This window comes from Eretmochelys imbricata, chromosome 6 (genome assembly GCF_965152235.1).
Source record: "Eretmochelys imbricata isolate rEreImb1 chromosome 6, rEreImb1.hap1, whole genome shotgun sequence".
In the NCBI taxonomy this organism is placed as follows: Eukaryota; Metazoa; Chordata; order Testudines; family Cheloniidae; genus Eretmochelys; species Eretmochelys imbricata.
The window spans coordinates 49418747-49437739 of NC_135577.1; positions in this window are offsets into that span (position 1 = coordinate 49418747).

Below are 18993 nucleotides of genomic sequence, written 5' to 3' on the forward strand. Positions count from 1 at the left end.
GCACATGGGTTCGTTTAATAGCTCCTGCACAGTTTAGGAATTTAAAATGCTTAAATCCCTCAGTGGACTTTGTCACATTAGACACATTGATCACATGCCTTTGAAATGCTATCTATTCTCATGTTCATCTCCAAAGCAACAGTACCGAACTCAGACTGGCACCTATTTGACTGATAACTATCTGATGTTGTCAGTTTCTAGAGGGCAATCACCACTCTCTTTCCCACAACAATCAGAGCTCTCAACCTAATGATAGCTGCTGTAAAGTCAAGGATAGCTTACCAAATGGCTGCAGAAAGTTTTCTTCCCTTCTTATGAAGCCACTGCTGCTCAGTCAGGTTTCAAGGACAGCTCATCAGTCTGTGGCCTGGACCAAAAGCAGATCTCCAGAAAATGCAGGTCACTTTCAGGGACTGAATGGATCTGGCTTGGGTAGGATGTGTAACCATTGCTGCAATAACTTTGTGAGTTACTGGTGTCCAGTTCTGTGCAGGTGGGATATCCTCCTCCACTTGGCCATAGCAAATGCAGGTGCCTCTCAACTATTTTCCAAAGCTGAAACAAAAATACTTCTTGCTGAGCAAGTAGTGAGAGCTGTTCATTCTGGCTTCCATTTTGAGATGACAATTTGGGAATTGCACTAATTCCAGGGACTTAAAGGACTGTCTTTTGGGAATTGTGGGAGTTTGACCTGATCTCCCACAAGTCCTTTCACAATTTCCCAGAAGCTACTGCTTCAGAGAGCTGTTCTGGGATCTGTAGGGTAACTACACAGTAGGCAATGAAACTCTTTTGGAGGCAATATAATTTAGTGGATCAAGCACTGGCTTACAGTTCAGGAAATCTGGATTCTATTCCCAGGTCTACTGCTGGCCTGGTGATCTAGGGCCAGTCTCTCTTCCTTAGTGTCCCCATCTGTAAAATGAGGATAATGATACTTATCCCCTTAGGAAATTGCTTTGGGATCTACTAAAGAAGAGGGCTATGTAAGACCTAAATATTATTATTACGGTATTACCTGCTACCACTGGGCAATTCCTTATGGAACTACATCTATGTTAGCCCCTTCAGGATAGGGTACACCTATCTGACACTCTGCGGTACTTGGGTTTCAGGGGGCATAGATCAGAATTTAGAGGCTTTAGTAGGGTGAGCTCCACAGAGGCAGGATGTAGAACTGTCTGCCTCTTCCCTTGCAAAATAAGAAAGAAGCACAGAGCAGGGAATACAGACTTGTGGGTGGAGTTATTTCAGATCACCTACTTTCTCTGCTCCTTGTTTTTCTGGATAGTGGGGGTAAGAGAGACAGACGAGAGAGGGCAACCCTTTTTCTTCCTGCTTCTTGCCAACCTCCCTTAACTCCCAACAAAATACTTCCCTGTGGCAACCTCCGTCCCCTTCCAATCACAGTGTCCCAGTTTTTACATTGAAAATCTGATCAAGCAGCTAATGAGGGTTTGATGATGTGGAGATTGCTACCTGCAGCCCTATCATTTACCAGCTTCCACTGCACCAATTGCCAACGGCACAAATTTACTGACTGCTACTGCATTACTACACTCAAGACAATTGTAGCTGAAAACATTTTTATCTAAATCTTCTACTATCACATAAAAAGTATATAAGTTTAACTGCAAAATAAGTGTGGTCCCACTGAGTAACTGCAGAATTGTCTACATGACATGTTAGCCCCATATATTAAATGATGACTGGGCTAAGTGTGGCAAAGTAAATACCTGACTAGTGGGTCTGGGAGAATGCCTGAATAGTGGGTGTAAATTTTGTCTTGAACAATATCCCTTGAACAATTGTTGACACTTAGCTAGTTGTATTTCACTTGTAACATTTCAACATTTGCCAAAGAGATTTTTTTTTTTTTTTGCACTATATGCAGATGTCTGGGGTGTTATTATCACTCTACCCACAAGCCTCAGTCCAGTAATAACCCTGCTCCTGGAAAAATCCAGATTTTCTCATCTCTCAGCCTGTGCTTATCCCTGTAATATAATTTAATTAATTCACAGTTAACTGAGACTCCCTCCATGAATCAATGATTTCCTTTCAATCCTTGTTAAAGATTTTCATTTTTGTAAATTTATAGTGTTTTGTCAAGAATTAACTAACAACTCCCCACTCATTATCAGATAAGCGAGGAATGGACTTGATGAAGCGAAAAAAGAAAAGAAATAAAAAAGATCCCCTTCACTAAGAACCGCCAGGCTTAAAGAAGGCTTTCTATCTGTTGCACACATCCTTTTACTTGAGACTTTGCAAACGAAAATGGCATATTTGGCATCTTGAAGCCTATGGGCCAGATCCTCATCTGGTGTAAATTGGTACAGCTCTGTTGAAGACAGAGAAGCTACACTGATTTACACCAGCTAAGGATCTGGCCCTACCTTCTTTCTACACTATTGATTAGACAGTAGCAGTTCGTAAACTTCCACTGTGAGAATAAAGCAGAGGAACTTTCAGAGATGGGTGGGCTTATGAATCTTTTAAATATAGGTTTTATACATATTTTCAACAGGTCAAATCCTAAAATCTCAATTCAATTCTTACTCAGCCTTACTCAGGGAAAACTTCCATCGAAGATTCCTATATAAATATGACCCAAACTCTCATGTGTGACAAAGTTTGGCATATCTTTAACTAACAACTGTTAATTAATCAAGTTTTTAACTGAACAGGATTCAGAGGACAACTATCATTAGCAAAATAAAACAGCCTTAACGTTTTATACATGTCAAAGCTTTCTAATTGTGTCTGACTTGTAAAAACAAAAGCATATGGACGTATTACAGGACAAAATATTGATCAACTTACCTGTTTACTTTCCTAAACACCTTGATGAGAAATTCATTGTTTATTTACTGAAGATAAATACAAGGCATCATACATTTTAAGACAATGTATTAAAATGATCTAGTGCATAACAAAGGCTGCACATGGTGTATACCAGGCCCAATCCAAAATCCCAGGTTCAAACATCCTTAATTTTAGGTTCAGATCTAATCCGAATATATACACTGTACAAGTGTTCTATTCGAAACCATTTCTTTCACCTTTCTCCCGGTTTAAACTTTTAGAAAATTGCATGCACAAAATTGGTTGTATGTGCAGTACTGTGATTGTCTGCACCAATTAGGCATGCAAATCTGTGAGCAGTTTTTACAAGTTTTCAAGAATGCAGACCTTTATCATTTATGTATAAGCCTTTGTTCAGAACAGTTAGATCTTTGAAATTTTACTTCTTTAAAATACATGTGTAAAGCTATATAAACTGCATACTAGCTTCACAAACAGAAAAGATAGTCTTGTTGTTAAGGAATGAGAATGGGAGATCTGGTTTCTATTCTCAGTCCTGCCACAGACTTCCTGCATGACCTTGGGCAAGTCATGAACTGTAAGCTATGTAACAGCAAACTGATCCACATGTGAAGTGGAGATAGTAATCCCTACCTGGCAGGGCTGTTGTGAGGTTTAATTCATTAGTATAATATGTGAAGGACCTTGAGATAAGCAGATGAAAGGTACTATATAAGTACAAACTGTTATTAATAGTATTATACATAGTTGCACACTCCCAACTCTATTTAAAGAACAGCAGAGTCATGAAAAGTAACAATACAAACAAGGTCATTCAGAAATGGTGAGTGAAACGTATCCCACACAAACAGACAAAGCAAAGGACATGCATAATGTCCCCAGAATAGTTGTGATGCTGGAGTAGGAGAGGGCATAAGAGCAATTAACCTTTATTGCTCAATTTCATGGATTTTAGGGCTCGTCTTCTTTACAAAGTGTTGTCACATGTCAGCATATTTGTAAAGAACTGTGTTAGCTAACCTGAGGCTGACCACAACCATACAGTCAATGTAGGCCAGGATGGTTCATGGTCAACATCGCGTCAACCAGTCATGACTATGCCGAGTTTGATTTGTTCTGTTCTACACTAACCACAAAGTTGTGGTCAGCATGGTGCCATCTCACTTGATTTACACAACTCTGCTTAAGTACTGTAAAATGTTATCATGTAAGCCAGTCCTTACTATTTTTCTTTTCATCAAACCACAACATAGGCAGTGTGGATTAGTGAATAGTGCAATGCACTGGCATTCAGAGACCTAAGTTCTATTTCTGGCTCCGTCACTGGCCTATTGAGTGACCTTGGCCAAGTTACATCCCCTCTCTGTGCCTCAGTTTTCCCCATTTGTAAAATGAGGATAAAAATACTGCTCTTTGTAAAGTGCTTGGACATCTATGAATGAAGAGTGCTATATAACAGCTAGTTATTATGAAAGTAGTTTTTGTTGTTTCAGTTGCCTCCCTTTTTAGATAAAATGGAGTCAGACTTATGCTCTCTTTACTAAATTTTAGGGGCATGGTCTCATGTGGGCCATATAAATCTGAACACATTAATAATATTGGGAGGAGGGTTGGGGTGGGAGTGCTAAAAAACCAGACCCTTATTTTTAAACTACAAAGTTGACAACCTTATGCAGGCCATTTCAAGATTTGCCCCATTTCAATTTGGTTTTGAGTAGAATTCCTTCAAGAATTATGCAAGTTTTTCCACTGACTTCAAAGGGAGCAAGTGCAGACCTTTCAATTGCAAGTTTCTTGGGGCAAAAACCTGTCTTTAAATTTTCTGTAAAGTGCCATGCACACCTACGGTTCTGCAGAGCTAAGAAAAATAATACCAAAACAAAGTTATGAATATGGAAACTTAGAGTAATAGTTCCAGTGTGAAATCTGGCTTCCTTGGATGGGTGGGCGCACATTTTGAACTTAGGTAATTTCACAGGTAGAAGAATCAAAGCTAGAGAGGAGAATATTGTCTACTCCCTTCCCCAGTCTCAAAGACATTACCTAAAAGTTCCCAATCTAGATGGCTCTTAAAATAATTTGTTTTTGGTTGAGTCAATGTATTTTATGTATTTTTTGCTAGTCATCTATCAGCTGAAAAACTTACTGCTTGTCCCCTAACACATACCTCCTTAATTTTTCCCTCCCTGTTATTTATAATAAAATAGATGTAATCAGTAGTATCCATTAATACTTAAATAGCACCTTTAATTCAAGATCTCAACGTGCCTTAAAAGGTGGGTATTATTATCCATCTTTCATCTGGGGAAATTGAGACAGGGAGAGATTTAGTGACTTGTTCAAGGTCACAGAACAAGCCAGCAGCAGAGTTAGGAACAGAAGTCAGGTACCCTGCTTTCTAGTCTCATGCTCTGCCCGCCAGTTGACATTTCCAGTCCATTATCTCTGTAATTGTATTATTTAACTTTGTAAAAAAAAAAAAAATTGGTTGGGGGATGAAGTTGCTATACAAGATACCATACAAATGAAGGCTGTGTTTGCATTGCTCTATTTATCTTTAAAAGGATGTATTTAAGAAGATGTGAAAAGCTTAGTAAAACCTTTCCTCCGCTTGCCAGTTCACATCCTGGAAATGATACTCTGATAAATGTCAGTGCTTGTATGTCTCCAGTCAAAAGATCAGACAGGGTCACTGAAAAGCTGAAGAATGTGATTTAAATGGTAAAAATCTTTCCCCATTTATATGAAAAATAGAACTAGGGAAGATTTTCTTCCTGTATCCTATGATTAAGCTTTTAAACATTATTGGGGAGCAGCAGGCAGTTGTTAACATCTCTAAAGATTGGTCTGTTTACGTATAATGCAAAAATAGTATTTAGAGTATTCGCCCAACCTGCGTAGGAAGGGGCTGTTCACTTTAATGAGGGCAAGGCCTAGCTACAAAGAAGTGATAATGGAGATGCCATTGACAACAGGGATACATGCAGAAGCCACAAAGATTCCTCCTTTTGTCTCCAGACAGATCACAAGAACAAGGATTCTTTCACATATAGAAAGAGACAATTGCTAAGTACTTGAGGAAGTTCTCTGTGCTGAAGCCTGGGCAGGGGTGAACCCAGAATCTTTTTGTTCATACAAAAAAAAAAAAGAAGAAGAAGAAAAAGCCTTACATATATGAGCATCATCATAATTATAGAATTAGGCAAAAATTCCCCCTACTACTCACTCCCAAAATGTGTCCTGAAAACTTTCTGCAGAAGCTAACTGATAAATTGTTGCCTTTTTAGTTCAAGCCTATAAAACATCTATATTTTTTCTCCTCTCCAATTAGATTAATCTTTATTTTTTATTCATCTCAGGTCTAGCTGTGTCACTTTGACCTCTTTGTGAGGCCTGGGTAAATCCTGAAGATTCTGGGCCACAATTCTTAAGAAGGAAACTTCAAGTTCTTTCCGCTTCACTTCCCCTTCACATGTCTGAGGCAGTTAACGTTGCTGCCCCATAGTCTGTGTGGCAGGAGCTGTGTGCTAGCTGTGGCACCTATTGTCTGCATTTTTCCTCTCGTTAGTCTCCTTGACCTTTTATTGTCTTACTCCTGCAGTGTCAGGTCAGACTTAGTGTAGGTCTCCCTTCACCAAGGACCCCTTTCCTTTCGTGGATCACTAAACAGGACAATTGCTCTATCCATCTTTTCAGGGCCTATTGTGGAGCCCCCCCTGAGCTGAGAAAGGTTTGATTCACTGGGAAACCATTTTGGTCAAAGAGAAGCCTGACTATGTGTCCTTTTAGGAACTCTGTCTTAATCACTGACTTTTTTATCTGGGATATGAAGAGGATTCAGAAGATCAAAAGGTTTGGGAGTACATGGGTTTGACCACATTTTTCCTGAAAATAATGGGAAACCTCCACTGAAAAATGAGCTCTGTTACAATGGGCAAACAAGAAGGAAAGCCACATAGTGTTCCCAGAGCATTCTGAATCATCAGACCTTCAATAGGTTCCATAGAGAGGGGGAAAAAATAAACAGAAAATGTAAATGGAATGTAATAATTAATGGACCTAAAGAAACAGACTCATTTGTTTTGCGCATAATTGAAAACTTTAAAAAAAAAGTCAAAGGAAATCAATACAGCAGATGAAGAAGCCCAAAGACTGGAAGTTCAGTTTAGCTGACCATGCACTGGACACGTATGTGGTCAATTGAAATTTGTTGCTATAAGAGTTGCCCATCACCTTCAAAAGTGAAGAGATTTCTCTTTATAATTTCAGCTTCAGCTTTAGTCCAAAGGATTTCCCAGGGATATGAAAAGGTATGTAAAACTGGCTAAATCATTGTATTATAACTATTCAATTCTTTGAAGGCCTTTGCAGTGTCGCTGGATATACAATCAGCCCCAAACAGAGTTCTCTGCAATGTGCTGCATGCTTCTGGCTATACAAGTTCTTGAGAAACCTGGTAATTCTTAAACTTTTATAATCACTAGATACCCTGAAAAATCACAATCACAAAACCATGATTGATTCTTTTTTCACACATGCTGAGCACCCACATTTCCCACTTAAGTGACTTCTTTAAATATGAATGTAGATACCTCACTTTAGGCACCCATGTCCAGAAAGGGTTTGGTACTAGGTGCTTAACAAACAAGTAAGGATACCAAAGTCGCTATTCCTAGCTGCTTACAGTCTCAGTAGAGTCATTTTTTATCTTCTGATGACTCCAAGCATTTTCTTTTAATGAAGTCTGGATCTCTCTCTATGACATGGTTAATCTTCCCCACCATGCCTTGCCTACCCAGGGCTTTTTTTCTGAAGAATTCCCTTTTTTTCATATGTTTTTATTAATGAAGGCCCTGCTTTAAAAAAGCATCCTGATTTAGGCAAACACTTAAGCATGTGTTTTACTTTTAGCATGTGTTTAAATCCCTTTGAGGTCGATGTGACTTGAGCAAATGCTCAGAGTTAAGTACGTGTTTAAGTGCTTTCCTGAGTTAGGGTCTGATACAAAGCCCAGCAAAAGTGATGATACCTCTTCCTTTGACTTCAACGGGCTTTGAATAAGGACTAGAGTCAAGAGCTATCTTCAAGCAATGACAAAATCTCAGACCATGTTTAGCCCAAAGTATTATGAATCAGGAAGACCAGTTTAAAAAAATATACGTTCCCAGTCTTGAAGGGCACAAAGTGCCACCATCTTGATCCCTGAAAAATTCTGACAGAAATATGTGCTTGTGGAATTTTAGCAGGGGGTTGGGAGAGATTATGGACAGAATGAGAAAATTCCTAGAATTAATATTTTTGAACCTTGATATTTCCTCATTGAAGTACAGAGAGATATTTTTAATGTTTACACTAAGAATAACATACCGAATTTTTTGTTCTTTATAGGGGTGACAGGACAATAATATCTATTGTGTCTTTTGTGGCATCCTACTTTCTCTATCTGCATCTGAGAGGAAGAGAAAAAGTGATCCAGGCATTTCCCATTGTCCCTGGAATGCAGAAACACCTGCTTGAATTCTTCACTCAGAGAGTCTTCAGTCCTGCCCCTTAATGGCCTTAAATGTCCATTTACTATGAAGGGTTGCAAAATATATGGGGGAAATGTAGCCAAAGAAAAAATAGGCATATCCACAGGCCTATTGAGACTGATATCACTGCAGACTCAGAACTCCTGGAGTTGGGGGCTGAGGGAGAATGCTATAGAAATATGTTTAGTTATGTCTGGGGAAGGCCTTTGGAAGATAGGGAGCAAGATCTCATGTAGTCCAGCTCTTCTGGCTGCTGAGAGTTCTGCATCTTTGCTGCTTAATAAAGAGAATTATGCTGAGCTGGTCTAAGGGCCTGGTCCTGAAAGGTTCTGAGGACCCACAACTGCCACTGATTTCAGCTGATGTACTGTCTATATTTTGTAAGATATACTCCATCTGCCACAGTGATTAAAAATGTCTGCTTCTTTAATTATTGGCCAAAGAACTCAACTACTTCCCTTCATTTCAACAGACATTTCTCCTTATTTAACAACTATCTGGGGGACTTTTTAAAAATATGGAATGGATCTCGAAGCTCCTTAAGGTTTTTCAGTGTCAGAGATCAGAGAAATATAGTAATCTGCACCGTGAGGAAATGTATGAGAAAATTCAAGGCAATAAAAAGATTACAGTAGGCACTGCATGATATTGGCTTAGAAGTCTGAATTTGAAGTACCATATTAGTCCTATATTAATGCAGTGCTATATTTGAGAATTTCCTCATTAGTCCTGCATTCCTTGAACACCCCAAACTCCCATTGAAATTAACAGGAGATTGTAGTGTGAAAAGAATACAGATCAGGCCATTAAACAGGAAAATGTCAGACATACATATTTATCCTAACTCCCCCAGCCTTGTGTAAGTGCATTATAATAGGGTCTTTACATGAGCAGTTGTAGCAGTAGACTGGGGGCTTTTTAAGACAAAGATAGCTTCTTTCCATATGTGTGAACAGTGCCTTGCAGACTGTGGGCACTTCAAGAATACAAATAGTATCAATTAATTAATTAATTTGCATGATGCCCAGAAATTTGCTAGGTGCCCTACAGAGTAAATTAGAACAAGACATGGTCTCAGTCCTGAAAACCTTGTGATGTTTTAGATGTGGCACCATGTGAGAATGGCACACAGTAGTGAAGGATGGTGTAAGGAAAGATAAGAGTTATGGTAATAAGATACTGCAATATAATAATAATAATAAATAATAATGTGCACATCACAATGAAGCAAGTCTCTAAGGTGCCACAAATACTCCTTTTCTTTTTGCGGATACAGACTAACACGGCTGCTACTCTGAAACCTAACAGTAGATATAGTAATATAGAATGCTACATAGAATAGGAGGCACTTGATAATATCTGCTTTCATTAAAGTTTCAAAACAAACCTGTTTAACATGCTCAAAAAATCCAAAAATATTCACTGTTTCAGCTAATATTTTCCATCTTTGGGCCCCATTCTTCAGTGAAATTTGCTAACATAGACCCCTGTGTCCATGGGGAGCTAATGAGATTCTACGTGGGATTCTAGCAGGTGCTTAACAAACAGATCTAGCAGATCCCAGAACAGGAGTCTCTGGCCAAAGGTGAACTTTTTCAAAAAGCTGGAGGAAAATACCAGCCATTTTCTAGTTCTGTGCGAGTGAGGGAGAAAAATTGAAAATTCAGTCAAAAACATAATTATTTTTAGACAGGTTTTAGCAAACGACAACTGCAAAAGACTGAAGTTTGAAACTTAAAATTTTGCATCAATATAGTTCAGCTTCTCACTGAAGAATAGTGAGTTGAATCAGTTTAAGTGAGAGCTATACTGAGCCCCAACTGTGTATTTGCTGGGTCTAAGAACGCTAACATGATCAAGTCAATTACTTGCAGAGGTAGAAAAGGCGCCGGGGGGGAGGGGGGGAGAGGGAGAGGGCAATGCAGCATAAAGTTTTCCTGATAAAGCATTAGAAAGTCAGAAATTTCCAATAACCAATATTGCTCCTACAGTATTAATTCTGTCATGTTGCACACTCAGTTTTAACTGAGCCTTGTTGCAAGTATGCATGTTTCCTAGTCTTCCGTCCTAGGTTCAGTGTAAGCTTTAATATATTATTCTTTGTGATATAATGTATACAATAAAATGTAAAGTGTACAGGATGTGAAACAGAGCTGAGTTATTATTCCCAGTTATTATTATTTGTTAACTGTTCACAGTGTGCTCACCCTATAACTTTCTAATTTCCTGACTATTCAGTATTTGACCTTGCAGACTTTAGTGGTCTTTGGATAAGGCCCTTAGTAAGCATCCAAGGTCTCTGAAAAAAGGTCCTTCCCTTTCTAATATATTGTCTCACTTGTTGACTAGCATGGCCTACTGCCAGTGTTACGAGAGTTTGCAATGCAAGCCCTGTTAATCAGTGATGGGCCAAACTCAAATGGTTTAGAGGTTCAGTCTGTTTTTGATGAGATGGCACATTAAAATATACATACTTGTTATTACGGCACTTGGTGTGGCTACATTTGCCATGGGGAAATCTCCCCACCCTCTATGGTAGCAGCACGTTTTGTTGGAAAGGTTGGCAGCTCTACAAGGTCTTCTTTGAGTCAGACTCCACTCCCTCGGCCCCAATGGTACATCCATCATTTTTGGTTTTCCTTTCCAAAATATTTTTGACAAAGGTCACTTCCTTATTTCACATGACTCTATGCTTTGTGAATTTATACTTGTACTGGCTGTGGGCCAGATCCTCAGCTGGTGTAAATCTGCATAGTTCCATTGCCTTCAGTTTAGCTACACTGAGTTACACTAGCTGAGGATCTGGCCCAGGAACTTCATAGACAAAGGGGAATCACTTTTGGTGGAGTGAAAATAAGGTTAATGAATTTCAAAAAAAGTATACTTTAACTGGAAAAACTAATGAAAAATCCCACCTATAGAGTGAGATGTGTAATTTTACAGAAATTAAGCTCTATGCTTTACCATAATGAGATAGTTCTGAATGAAGGTTAGCTATAGCAGCCTTTAAGCTGCTGATACATTTACAGGCTTTAGAAACTGATTTAGGGCAAAAAGAACCAGGAGTGCTGACTTCATCTGATACAACAGGGATCCCATGATGTCACCTTCAAGAATCCTATTGAAGTACTCTTCTCTACATTCCAGTTTCTTTATATAATTGACCACCCTGAGCACCTTTTGGAAAAATCTGTTCAAAGTTTATTCAAGGCAGCATTTTGGTTAGATTTATAGTATTTTTCACTTGTTGGCCAAAAATGACATAATGGGTTTCGATATGAAGCTTTTAAAATGATGACACTGCCTTTAATTTAGCATAAGTGATTATATATGTTCGACTGTCAAATCACTGTATGTAACTTTTGTGGCTGGGGGCTTGTTTTATCATAGAATTCTGCAGGACCTCTTCCAAACCAGAACTCCCATGTGTATAATTATATTGTATTTTCATCATAGAAACTTAAAGGCTGAAAACATATGAAATGATTATGGGAATGTTCCTTCTCTACAACATCGCCACTTACTTACAAGTTTATAACATAAGCCAAGTGCTGTCATTAATGCACAGATAGAATAGGTATCCATGTGATCCACAACATTGTAAGTCTGGAAGCTCCTGCAAAAGTGTTTCATCTGGGATATTAGAGAGACAAGGTGGGTGAGGTAATATTTTTTATTAGATCAACTTCTGTTGGTGAAAGAGACAAGCTTTTGAGCTACACAGAGTTCTTCTTCATCTGGGGTACAGAATATTTGCAGGGATCAGAAAAATGGGCTCATTTAAATTGTGCTCTTTCATCTTATACGATGATCAATGTCCAGGCATGAAATATATATCAATATTTTTTCTGAGATGATACACGTTACCATGAAAGTAAGATGTCAAATAGAGCCTTCACCAGTCCGGCTAGTAGGACCTTGGCAACCAAGTCAGAAATATTTTTCACAGAAGTTTTTTTCACAGTGATACTTCCAGAAATTATATTACAGAGCTATTAGGGATTTGTTAGAGACCACATTTGTCCTATGGTACACAGTTTTGAAAAACCTACTTTGGTGCCCTATTCTGAAGTTCTCACATCAGATCAGATCCTCAGCTGGTGCAAATCAGAATAACTCCATTGACTTCCGTGGATCTACCTTGACGTATACCCACTGAAGACCCAGTCCATTGACTTCAAAGAGGTTGCAGGAAGTAATTGAGATCATAACTTGGCCCAATACACATTAAGGTCTGGAGATCTATAATACAATGTCCTTTAATAAAGAGGCTAAGTAATGTTGAAAAGTAATGTAAATGTTAAACATATATATTTAAATAACAACCGCATGGTAAAATTAACAGGGGATGTTACCTCTGTGATGTAAGAAGCCCAAAGCATCCATATGGGTGGCAACTGAATGAAAGTGATATGAATTCACCGCTTAGCAGACTGACTATGCTTCCATATACGTAAGCTGTTGCAAAGACCACATCAGCAATCCAGAGTTTGGTAATCATGTGCAGAGATGCCATTCCCACCACCCCACTCCTGCTGTTCTAATGCTTCATCACCACTTCATGGTGTTCTTACACTTTTTTTTCAATTTAAACAAGCTGCATTTCACTTCAGAAACTCAGATCAGCCATCAGTCAACTCTTTAAAAACCATATTCATAGATTTTAAGAGACACTCATGTGTCTAGATTCTTTCATGGGCCTCAACACCATGGAATCTGAGCACTTCACAATAATTCAGTTAGTCTTCATGACACCATAGTCAAGTATTTTCTTCATTTTACAAATAGGAAACTGAAGCACAGCATAGATTAAATTATGTATTCATGTTACAGTAAACATGTGTGGTGGAGCCAGATATTGAACCCAAAACTTCTGAGTCCTAAGCTAGTGCCCTAGCCACTAGATGGTCCTTTTGACTATCATCTTTGACTGCCCTGAATAATACAGGACAGTTTTCTCTCTCTCGTATATATATAAGTCCACCATCAAAATAATGTAGGACTATCAAGAAAATGGAGTAAAAAAATAAGTAGATACTATTATATGAATAATCTAAAATAATCATTAAATCTTTCAAGGAGACACTACACAAGAGGGCAGTAAACAAAATCGTCAGGCTAAGGCTGGCAATTTAAACCCACTGATTTACAAGTTTAAACAATTCTGACTGCACTGGCGGCGAGAATAGGTCAAGGAATAATAGCAATAACCCGCCTTATCATGATGTAGTGTTTGAGTGAATCTATTGTATTCTGTAAACCAATGACAGACAAAAGCTCATGAGGTGTGATTCTTCTCTCCCTCCTACTGGTGTAAATTGGAGTGAGTGCGTGGAAGTCAATGACGTTACACTGGTGTAAATCTGATACAGGTGAGAGGAGAATCAGATCTATAGTCTGCAAAATGGGCTTAATTATGAACAGTTTATGTAACTTAAATACGTTAAAAATCACAATAAATGAGCTAGCCTATCTAAGTTTCTTAGTCACATAAACTTAGCACTTCTTAGTCATCAAGGAAATCATTGAAGACTGTTTTGCAGACTCCATGTGGCAAATTCCTGCACAACATTCTGAAAGTTCCAAGCCTGAGTCACTTCAAACTCAAATGCTCTTCATCAGAGTGACTTTAGGAGCTGATGAATCATTGTTGAGCACTCTGTATGTTTTCATAATCTTCACTTTAAGGAAAGTCCATTCAACATCTAAGCTAACAACCACTGGATAAGGGATCAGATGGAATGCAGTTTCACATTTGGAAACACAGTGTGATGAATCTGTTCCTTAAGTGTGTTTATGTTTGAGGGAGTTCGTATGTATGCTATCTTCTCAATGGCATGTTAAACTCCACCCTCTGAGGAGAGGAGAGCAGGAGATCAGAGAAAAAATAAATAAGGAGTCCAAAGAGTAGAGAATGGCTTGAGAGATGGAAGTCTGCAGAGTGAATGGATTTAAATATTTTAAATGTGCAGAAGTTAACTTTGCAAGTTACCAAGTTTTAGTACATCTCACCTAAACAAAGTATAAGAAATTGTTATAGGTCAGCAAAGCTGAATGTGGATGCCCAATTGATGAGGGGCATGGATTTACTTGTGACAGCAAAATAATGCAGCATGCATCACAGTATCATTACCATCAATCAAATCTGTGTCTATGGTGGGCATTTACACGGTGAACTCTTTTGAGCAATATGTTTGTAGGGTGTCTAGCATGGTTTTTGGAGTTATTATTTTTATTATTGTTGTTTATTTATTTACTTATCATCTACCCTTTTATCCTCATTTCCAAAGTGCCTATCACTTGTATATGCAGGCACTGATGCTGATGCTAGCAATGATAAATTTAACCTTTCCACATTGTCAGCAGTAATATCTGCTACAGGTAAAGAGTCTGCACATGGACCCCAATTCAGCAAGGTACTTTTGCACATGCCTAACTTTAATAATGTGAAAGCTTTAGATTAGGTACATGCCTTGGAGTATTTTGCTGAATCATGGCTTAAAACTCCTTCACTACTCAGAAGCTTTGTGAAGTCTCCATTTCCTATTGTACATCATTGTACAGTGGTCTAGAGATGGATTAACTCATTTGAAGAAAATTAAGAATCATCCTCAATTATCCCCCCAAACTCACACTGAAACAATATGAAAAAGTGAGTTGTTGTTGTTGTTGTTTTTTCTTTTTACTTATGCATATTTCTGCACTTCCTGATTTTGGCAGGAATATTTCAGCACTAGTTATTATTGTGATATTTGATATTTCCACTCAGATCAGAAAGAGGAAATACTGGGCGGGAGGCAGGGGAAGGGTTGGTAGAGGAAGCAAAGCTATACTCATGAGACTTTTAATACAAACTTCTAGATAAAATAGGTGCAAACACATCTGGAGAGTATCTGAACTGAGCCATGAAAGGCCCCATCATTATATAGTACAAGGCCGTAAGTGAATCTGCATATACTGAACACTGTGTGGTTTCTTGCATCATTCAGCACAGCTGATGCTGACAGACAACTCTTAGCTGCTGAACAAACTGAATAAATCAAGGTCGGGATAGGAATCAACAGCTAACTTCTCTTCATGATTCAGTGATATATGAAAGGTACTGACTAAATAGCTTTGCAGCACGTTGTTGTGGCTTTGTGAATTTGAGACATACAGTAGGAGCTGCTCTGTCTCATGTTGGTTGTCAGCAATCCAAGATTTTAATTCTGAACTTTTCCAAGGAACCAGTAGCAATATTTTCTAGACCTGGCCAGCTATAATGCTTGGCCAGAGCTATGGGAATGAAATGTCAAAGCAGTCTGCCTATGATTGAGAATGCTTTCATGCGTCTCCACCTGCTGGTTGGCATTTCACTAATTGCAGTAGTCCATAGGGATGACAGCATACTTTCTGAAGTAAAGAATTTTCATGGAAAGCTTAGTTCTGCCTTATTAGAAGATGAGTAAATAAGCTTGATATGAGGGATTGTTTTGTAACTCATCAAGGAGAGAATCTTCTGACAATACAAATAATAGGTCGAAAGCTATTGAAATTCTCAAGTCAAGCCTTAGAACTTTTGATACCACAAGTGAGACTGGACTGCAGCACCTCCTGTGGGATAATGAGCAATCGGAGAAATTTCAGGAAGGAGTTTCACTAAAAGCATGAATGTTTTAGGGTTTCACTTCACTACAAAAAATAGATGCCAAGAAAGTTACATCCTCTCTCATCAGCACAAGTAGGCAGGGAGATTATTAATATATAGATAGAATGTACATGCACAGGCAGTGAGAGGCCCAAAACTTAGCTTCTGTCTGGTCAGCAAAATGCAGGCAGGCAGCTGTTTCAGATGGAAGGGAACATAAATGATTAATGACTTCTATGCTTTAGAGAAATGAGCCCACATGACACGTTTCTTCTAACTTGCTGTCCCAAATGGCCATTTCTTTCCAGTACCCCTGTGACTGTCTTTGGAGATGCTCAATGTTCTGTCTTGAACTTCCCTTTGGAAACTCACTGGACCAGATCTGGAGCCACATATATACTAGCTGAGAATTTGGCCCGCTGTTTGTACGTACCTTCAATTAATGCAGACCCTGAGCACAATATTTTATGTTGCATGAACTTATACTGTATCAATGTTAGTACATCTAGTGCTCAGATGCTACCATGATGAGTACAGTACAAAAATCTATATGGATTAGAATCTGTGTTGTCTTTCTGTCCCCATTTTGTTCAGGGAGTTACACAATCTGAAAAACAGGGAGTGTGCTCAGGAACAGAAACAATACAAGGAATAAACCCTCCCCTCTTAGTAATGTCAAAGATCAGCACTGATGATAGCTACCTTAGAGTGATATGCTTTTTCTGTAATAGCTTTTTGTTGTCCTATCCAAACTGCTAAATCTACCATCTGTATTTGGTGTGTGATTTCATTTAGTTTGCTGGCTTTTCTGTGATCAGTTGCTGAAGGCAGAAGGTGGGAGAGGCAATAACGGAAAATGAGGAAGAAAAAGAGCAATATGGAGAAAATAAAAATAAAGACTGTACATAATGCAGAAGATAATTTATACTAAATTGTTAGAATTTTTGAATAAAACTGTTTTGTTTTGTTACAATAGTATTAATCAAGGCGGGTCAAATTCTACTCTGAGTTGATTTAACTATTATTTTGGATTTATATTTATGAAAATGAGAACAGAATTTGAGAACTCCTTTCCCCACATCCTCTATAATGTGCACAACATTGACAAACATTAAAAAATGGATGTTTACCACACCAGAGTATTCACCTTCCCAGGCGTGTCTGTGATATGCCCTATTGTTAAAATGGAAATTAATGTGAACAGTGTGGCAAATACAGTAAATGGTCCCCTGCACATCTTTTTGAGCGTAATAAATATTTTTATTTCTTATTTAGGCAGTTAGCACTGTTGGCAGTGACATAGTCAACTACTATTAGCCCTAGAGATCTAACTAAATTGGCCAGTTATGTGAATTCTAAACCAAAAAGATAGCTAAGATAATTTAGAAGGTGTATGAGTTTAATACCTCCTGGATGTTTCTAATACCTTGGCTAATACTTAGGTGGGCTAAAATACTGACTTAGAGGGTGTTCTCATAGATTTCTTTAAGACACAGCAGGTTTGGAAGATGATATTTCCTTGTCTACAAATATATTACTATGAAATCTTCAAGTCATCTTTTCAACACAGGAAGTTATCTATTACCTGGTACAACAATGTGCTACTGAACAAAATTAATCTGCTTTTTTACGATATTTAAGAACTAGCCACATGAAGATTTCCTATGAAGTTGTTCAAAAAGGATCAACAAATTATTAAAACAGATTTTTAACTAAGTCTATATTAAATACCTGAATATTTTTGTATAAATTGATGCAAACTAAGAGTAACTTTTGTATGTTTTCACTTGATGTCTTATTTACCTTTTTCGTCTGTTACTTATGCCCACTCTAGGAGTAAAGGTCAGTTCAAAGGAAGTGTGTTTCTCATTCTATATCCATTTATATGTCTGTCTCAGATACTCAGAGCAGACAAACCAGTGTTGACACTGTTCAAAGTTCAGAGTACAAAGCTGGGATATATACCTAAACACACCTATACAATTTTTCACACAATACTGCACTTGAAAGGATAACTTTGGCTCTTAGTTCAGTTCATATTACTGAGTGCAGAATTTGGTCCAGTAAGCCTAATTCTCCTCTAGTTTAGATTATTTTTAAAACTGGTGTAAGCCCAATGGAAGTAGTGTAAATCAGCTTCTGGGTAGCTGCACCCTTTTACATCAGCTGATGATCTGGCCAATTTTTGTCAGTGGAGCTACTTCAGATTTACAGAAGTATAAATGAAAGGAGAATTTAGCTCACTGTCTTTAAGTCTGCTAGTCTTTGTGTAAATGAATACAAGTCAAGATAAAGCACTTTTGGTAAAATGATCCTCATAAATGATACAGTTTGAAAATTGAGCTGCAATTTTAATAAGTTCTCAGATGTATTAATACCTTTTTCTGGTGTACAGTCTTCAGATGACAGGAAACTTCTTTCTTAACATTTCCAATTTACACCCTCAAAAATCTACACTCCTGCTTTCTAACAGCTTTTATTCCCACTAAGTTACCCTTCAGATAGTACATAGGCAAAGGAAAAGGGAACATCCATTGCAAATGCAGCCAGGTCCTGACTCTGTAATAAACTCCATGCAGGCAGACCTTCCACCCACATGGAGTCTCGCTCAGTCAATAGGGTTCTGCACAGAGATAAGATTCATGTAGACCTGACTGCAGAATCACTCTCCTTAATCAATGTGGCCCATTTTAATATCTATATCTCACATGGCAAATGGGAGAAAGAGGCATGTGAATGTGTATACAGTCATTAGGGCTTGTCTGCACAAAAAATGTTGCATGGCTTTAATTATACTGGTATAGTTAAAGCCATACACGCCCCCCTCCCTGCCCCCCTCTCTCTCTCCCCCCCCCCCCCATGTGGTTGCAGCTTTATACTAGTATTGCTATTCCCAAATGGAAAAGGAAATAATTCAGACTGGTACAATGCACCTTTATAACCAATATAACTAGGGCTTGTGCTGGAATAACCACTTTGGTAAAAAATAAGTCCCCTAACCAAAAT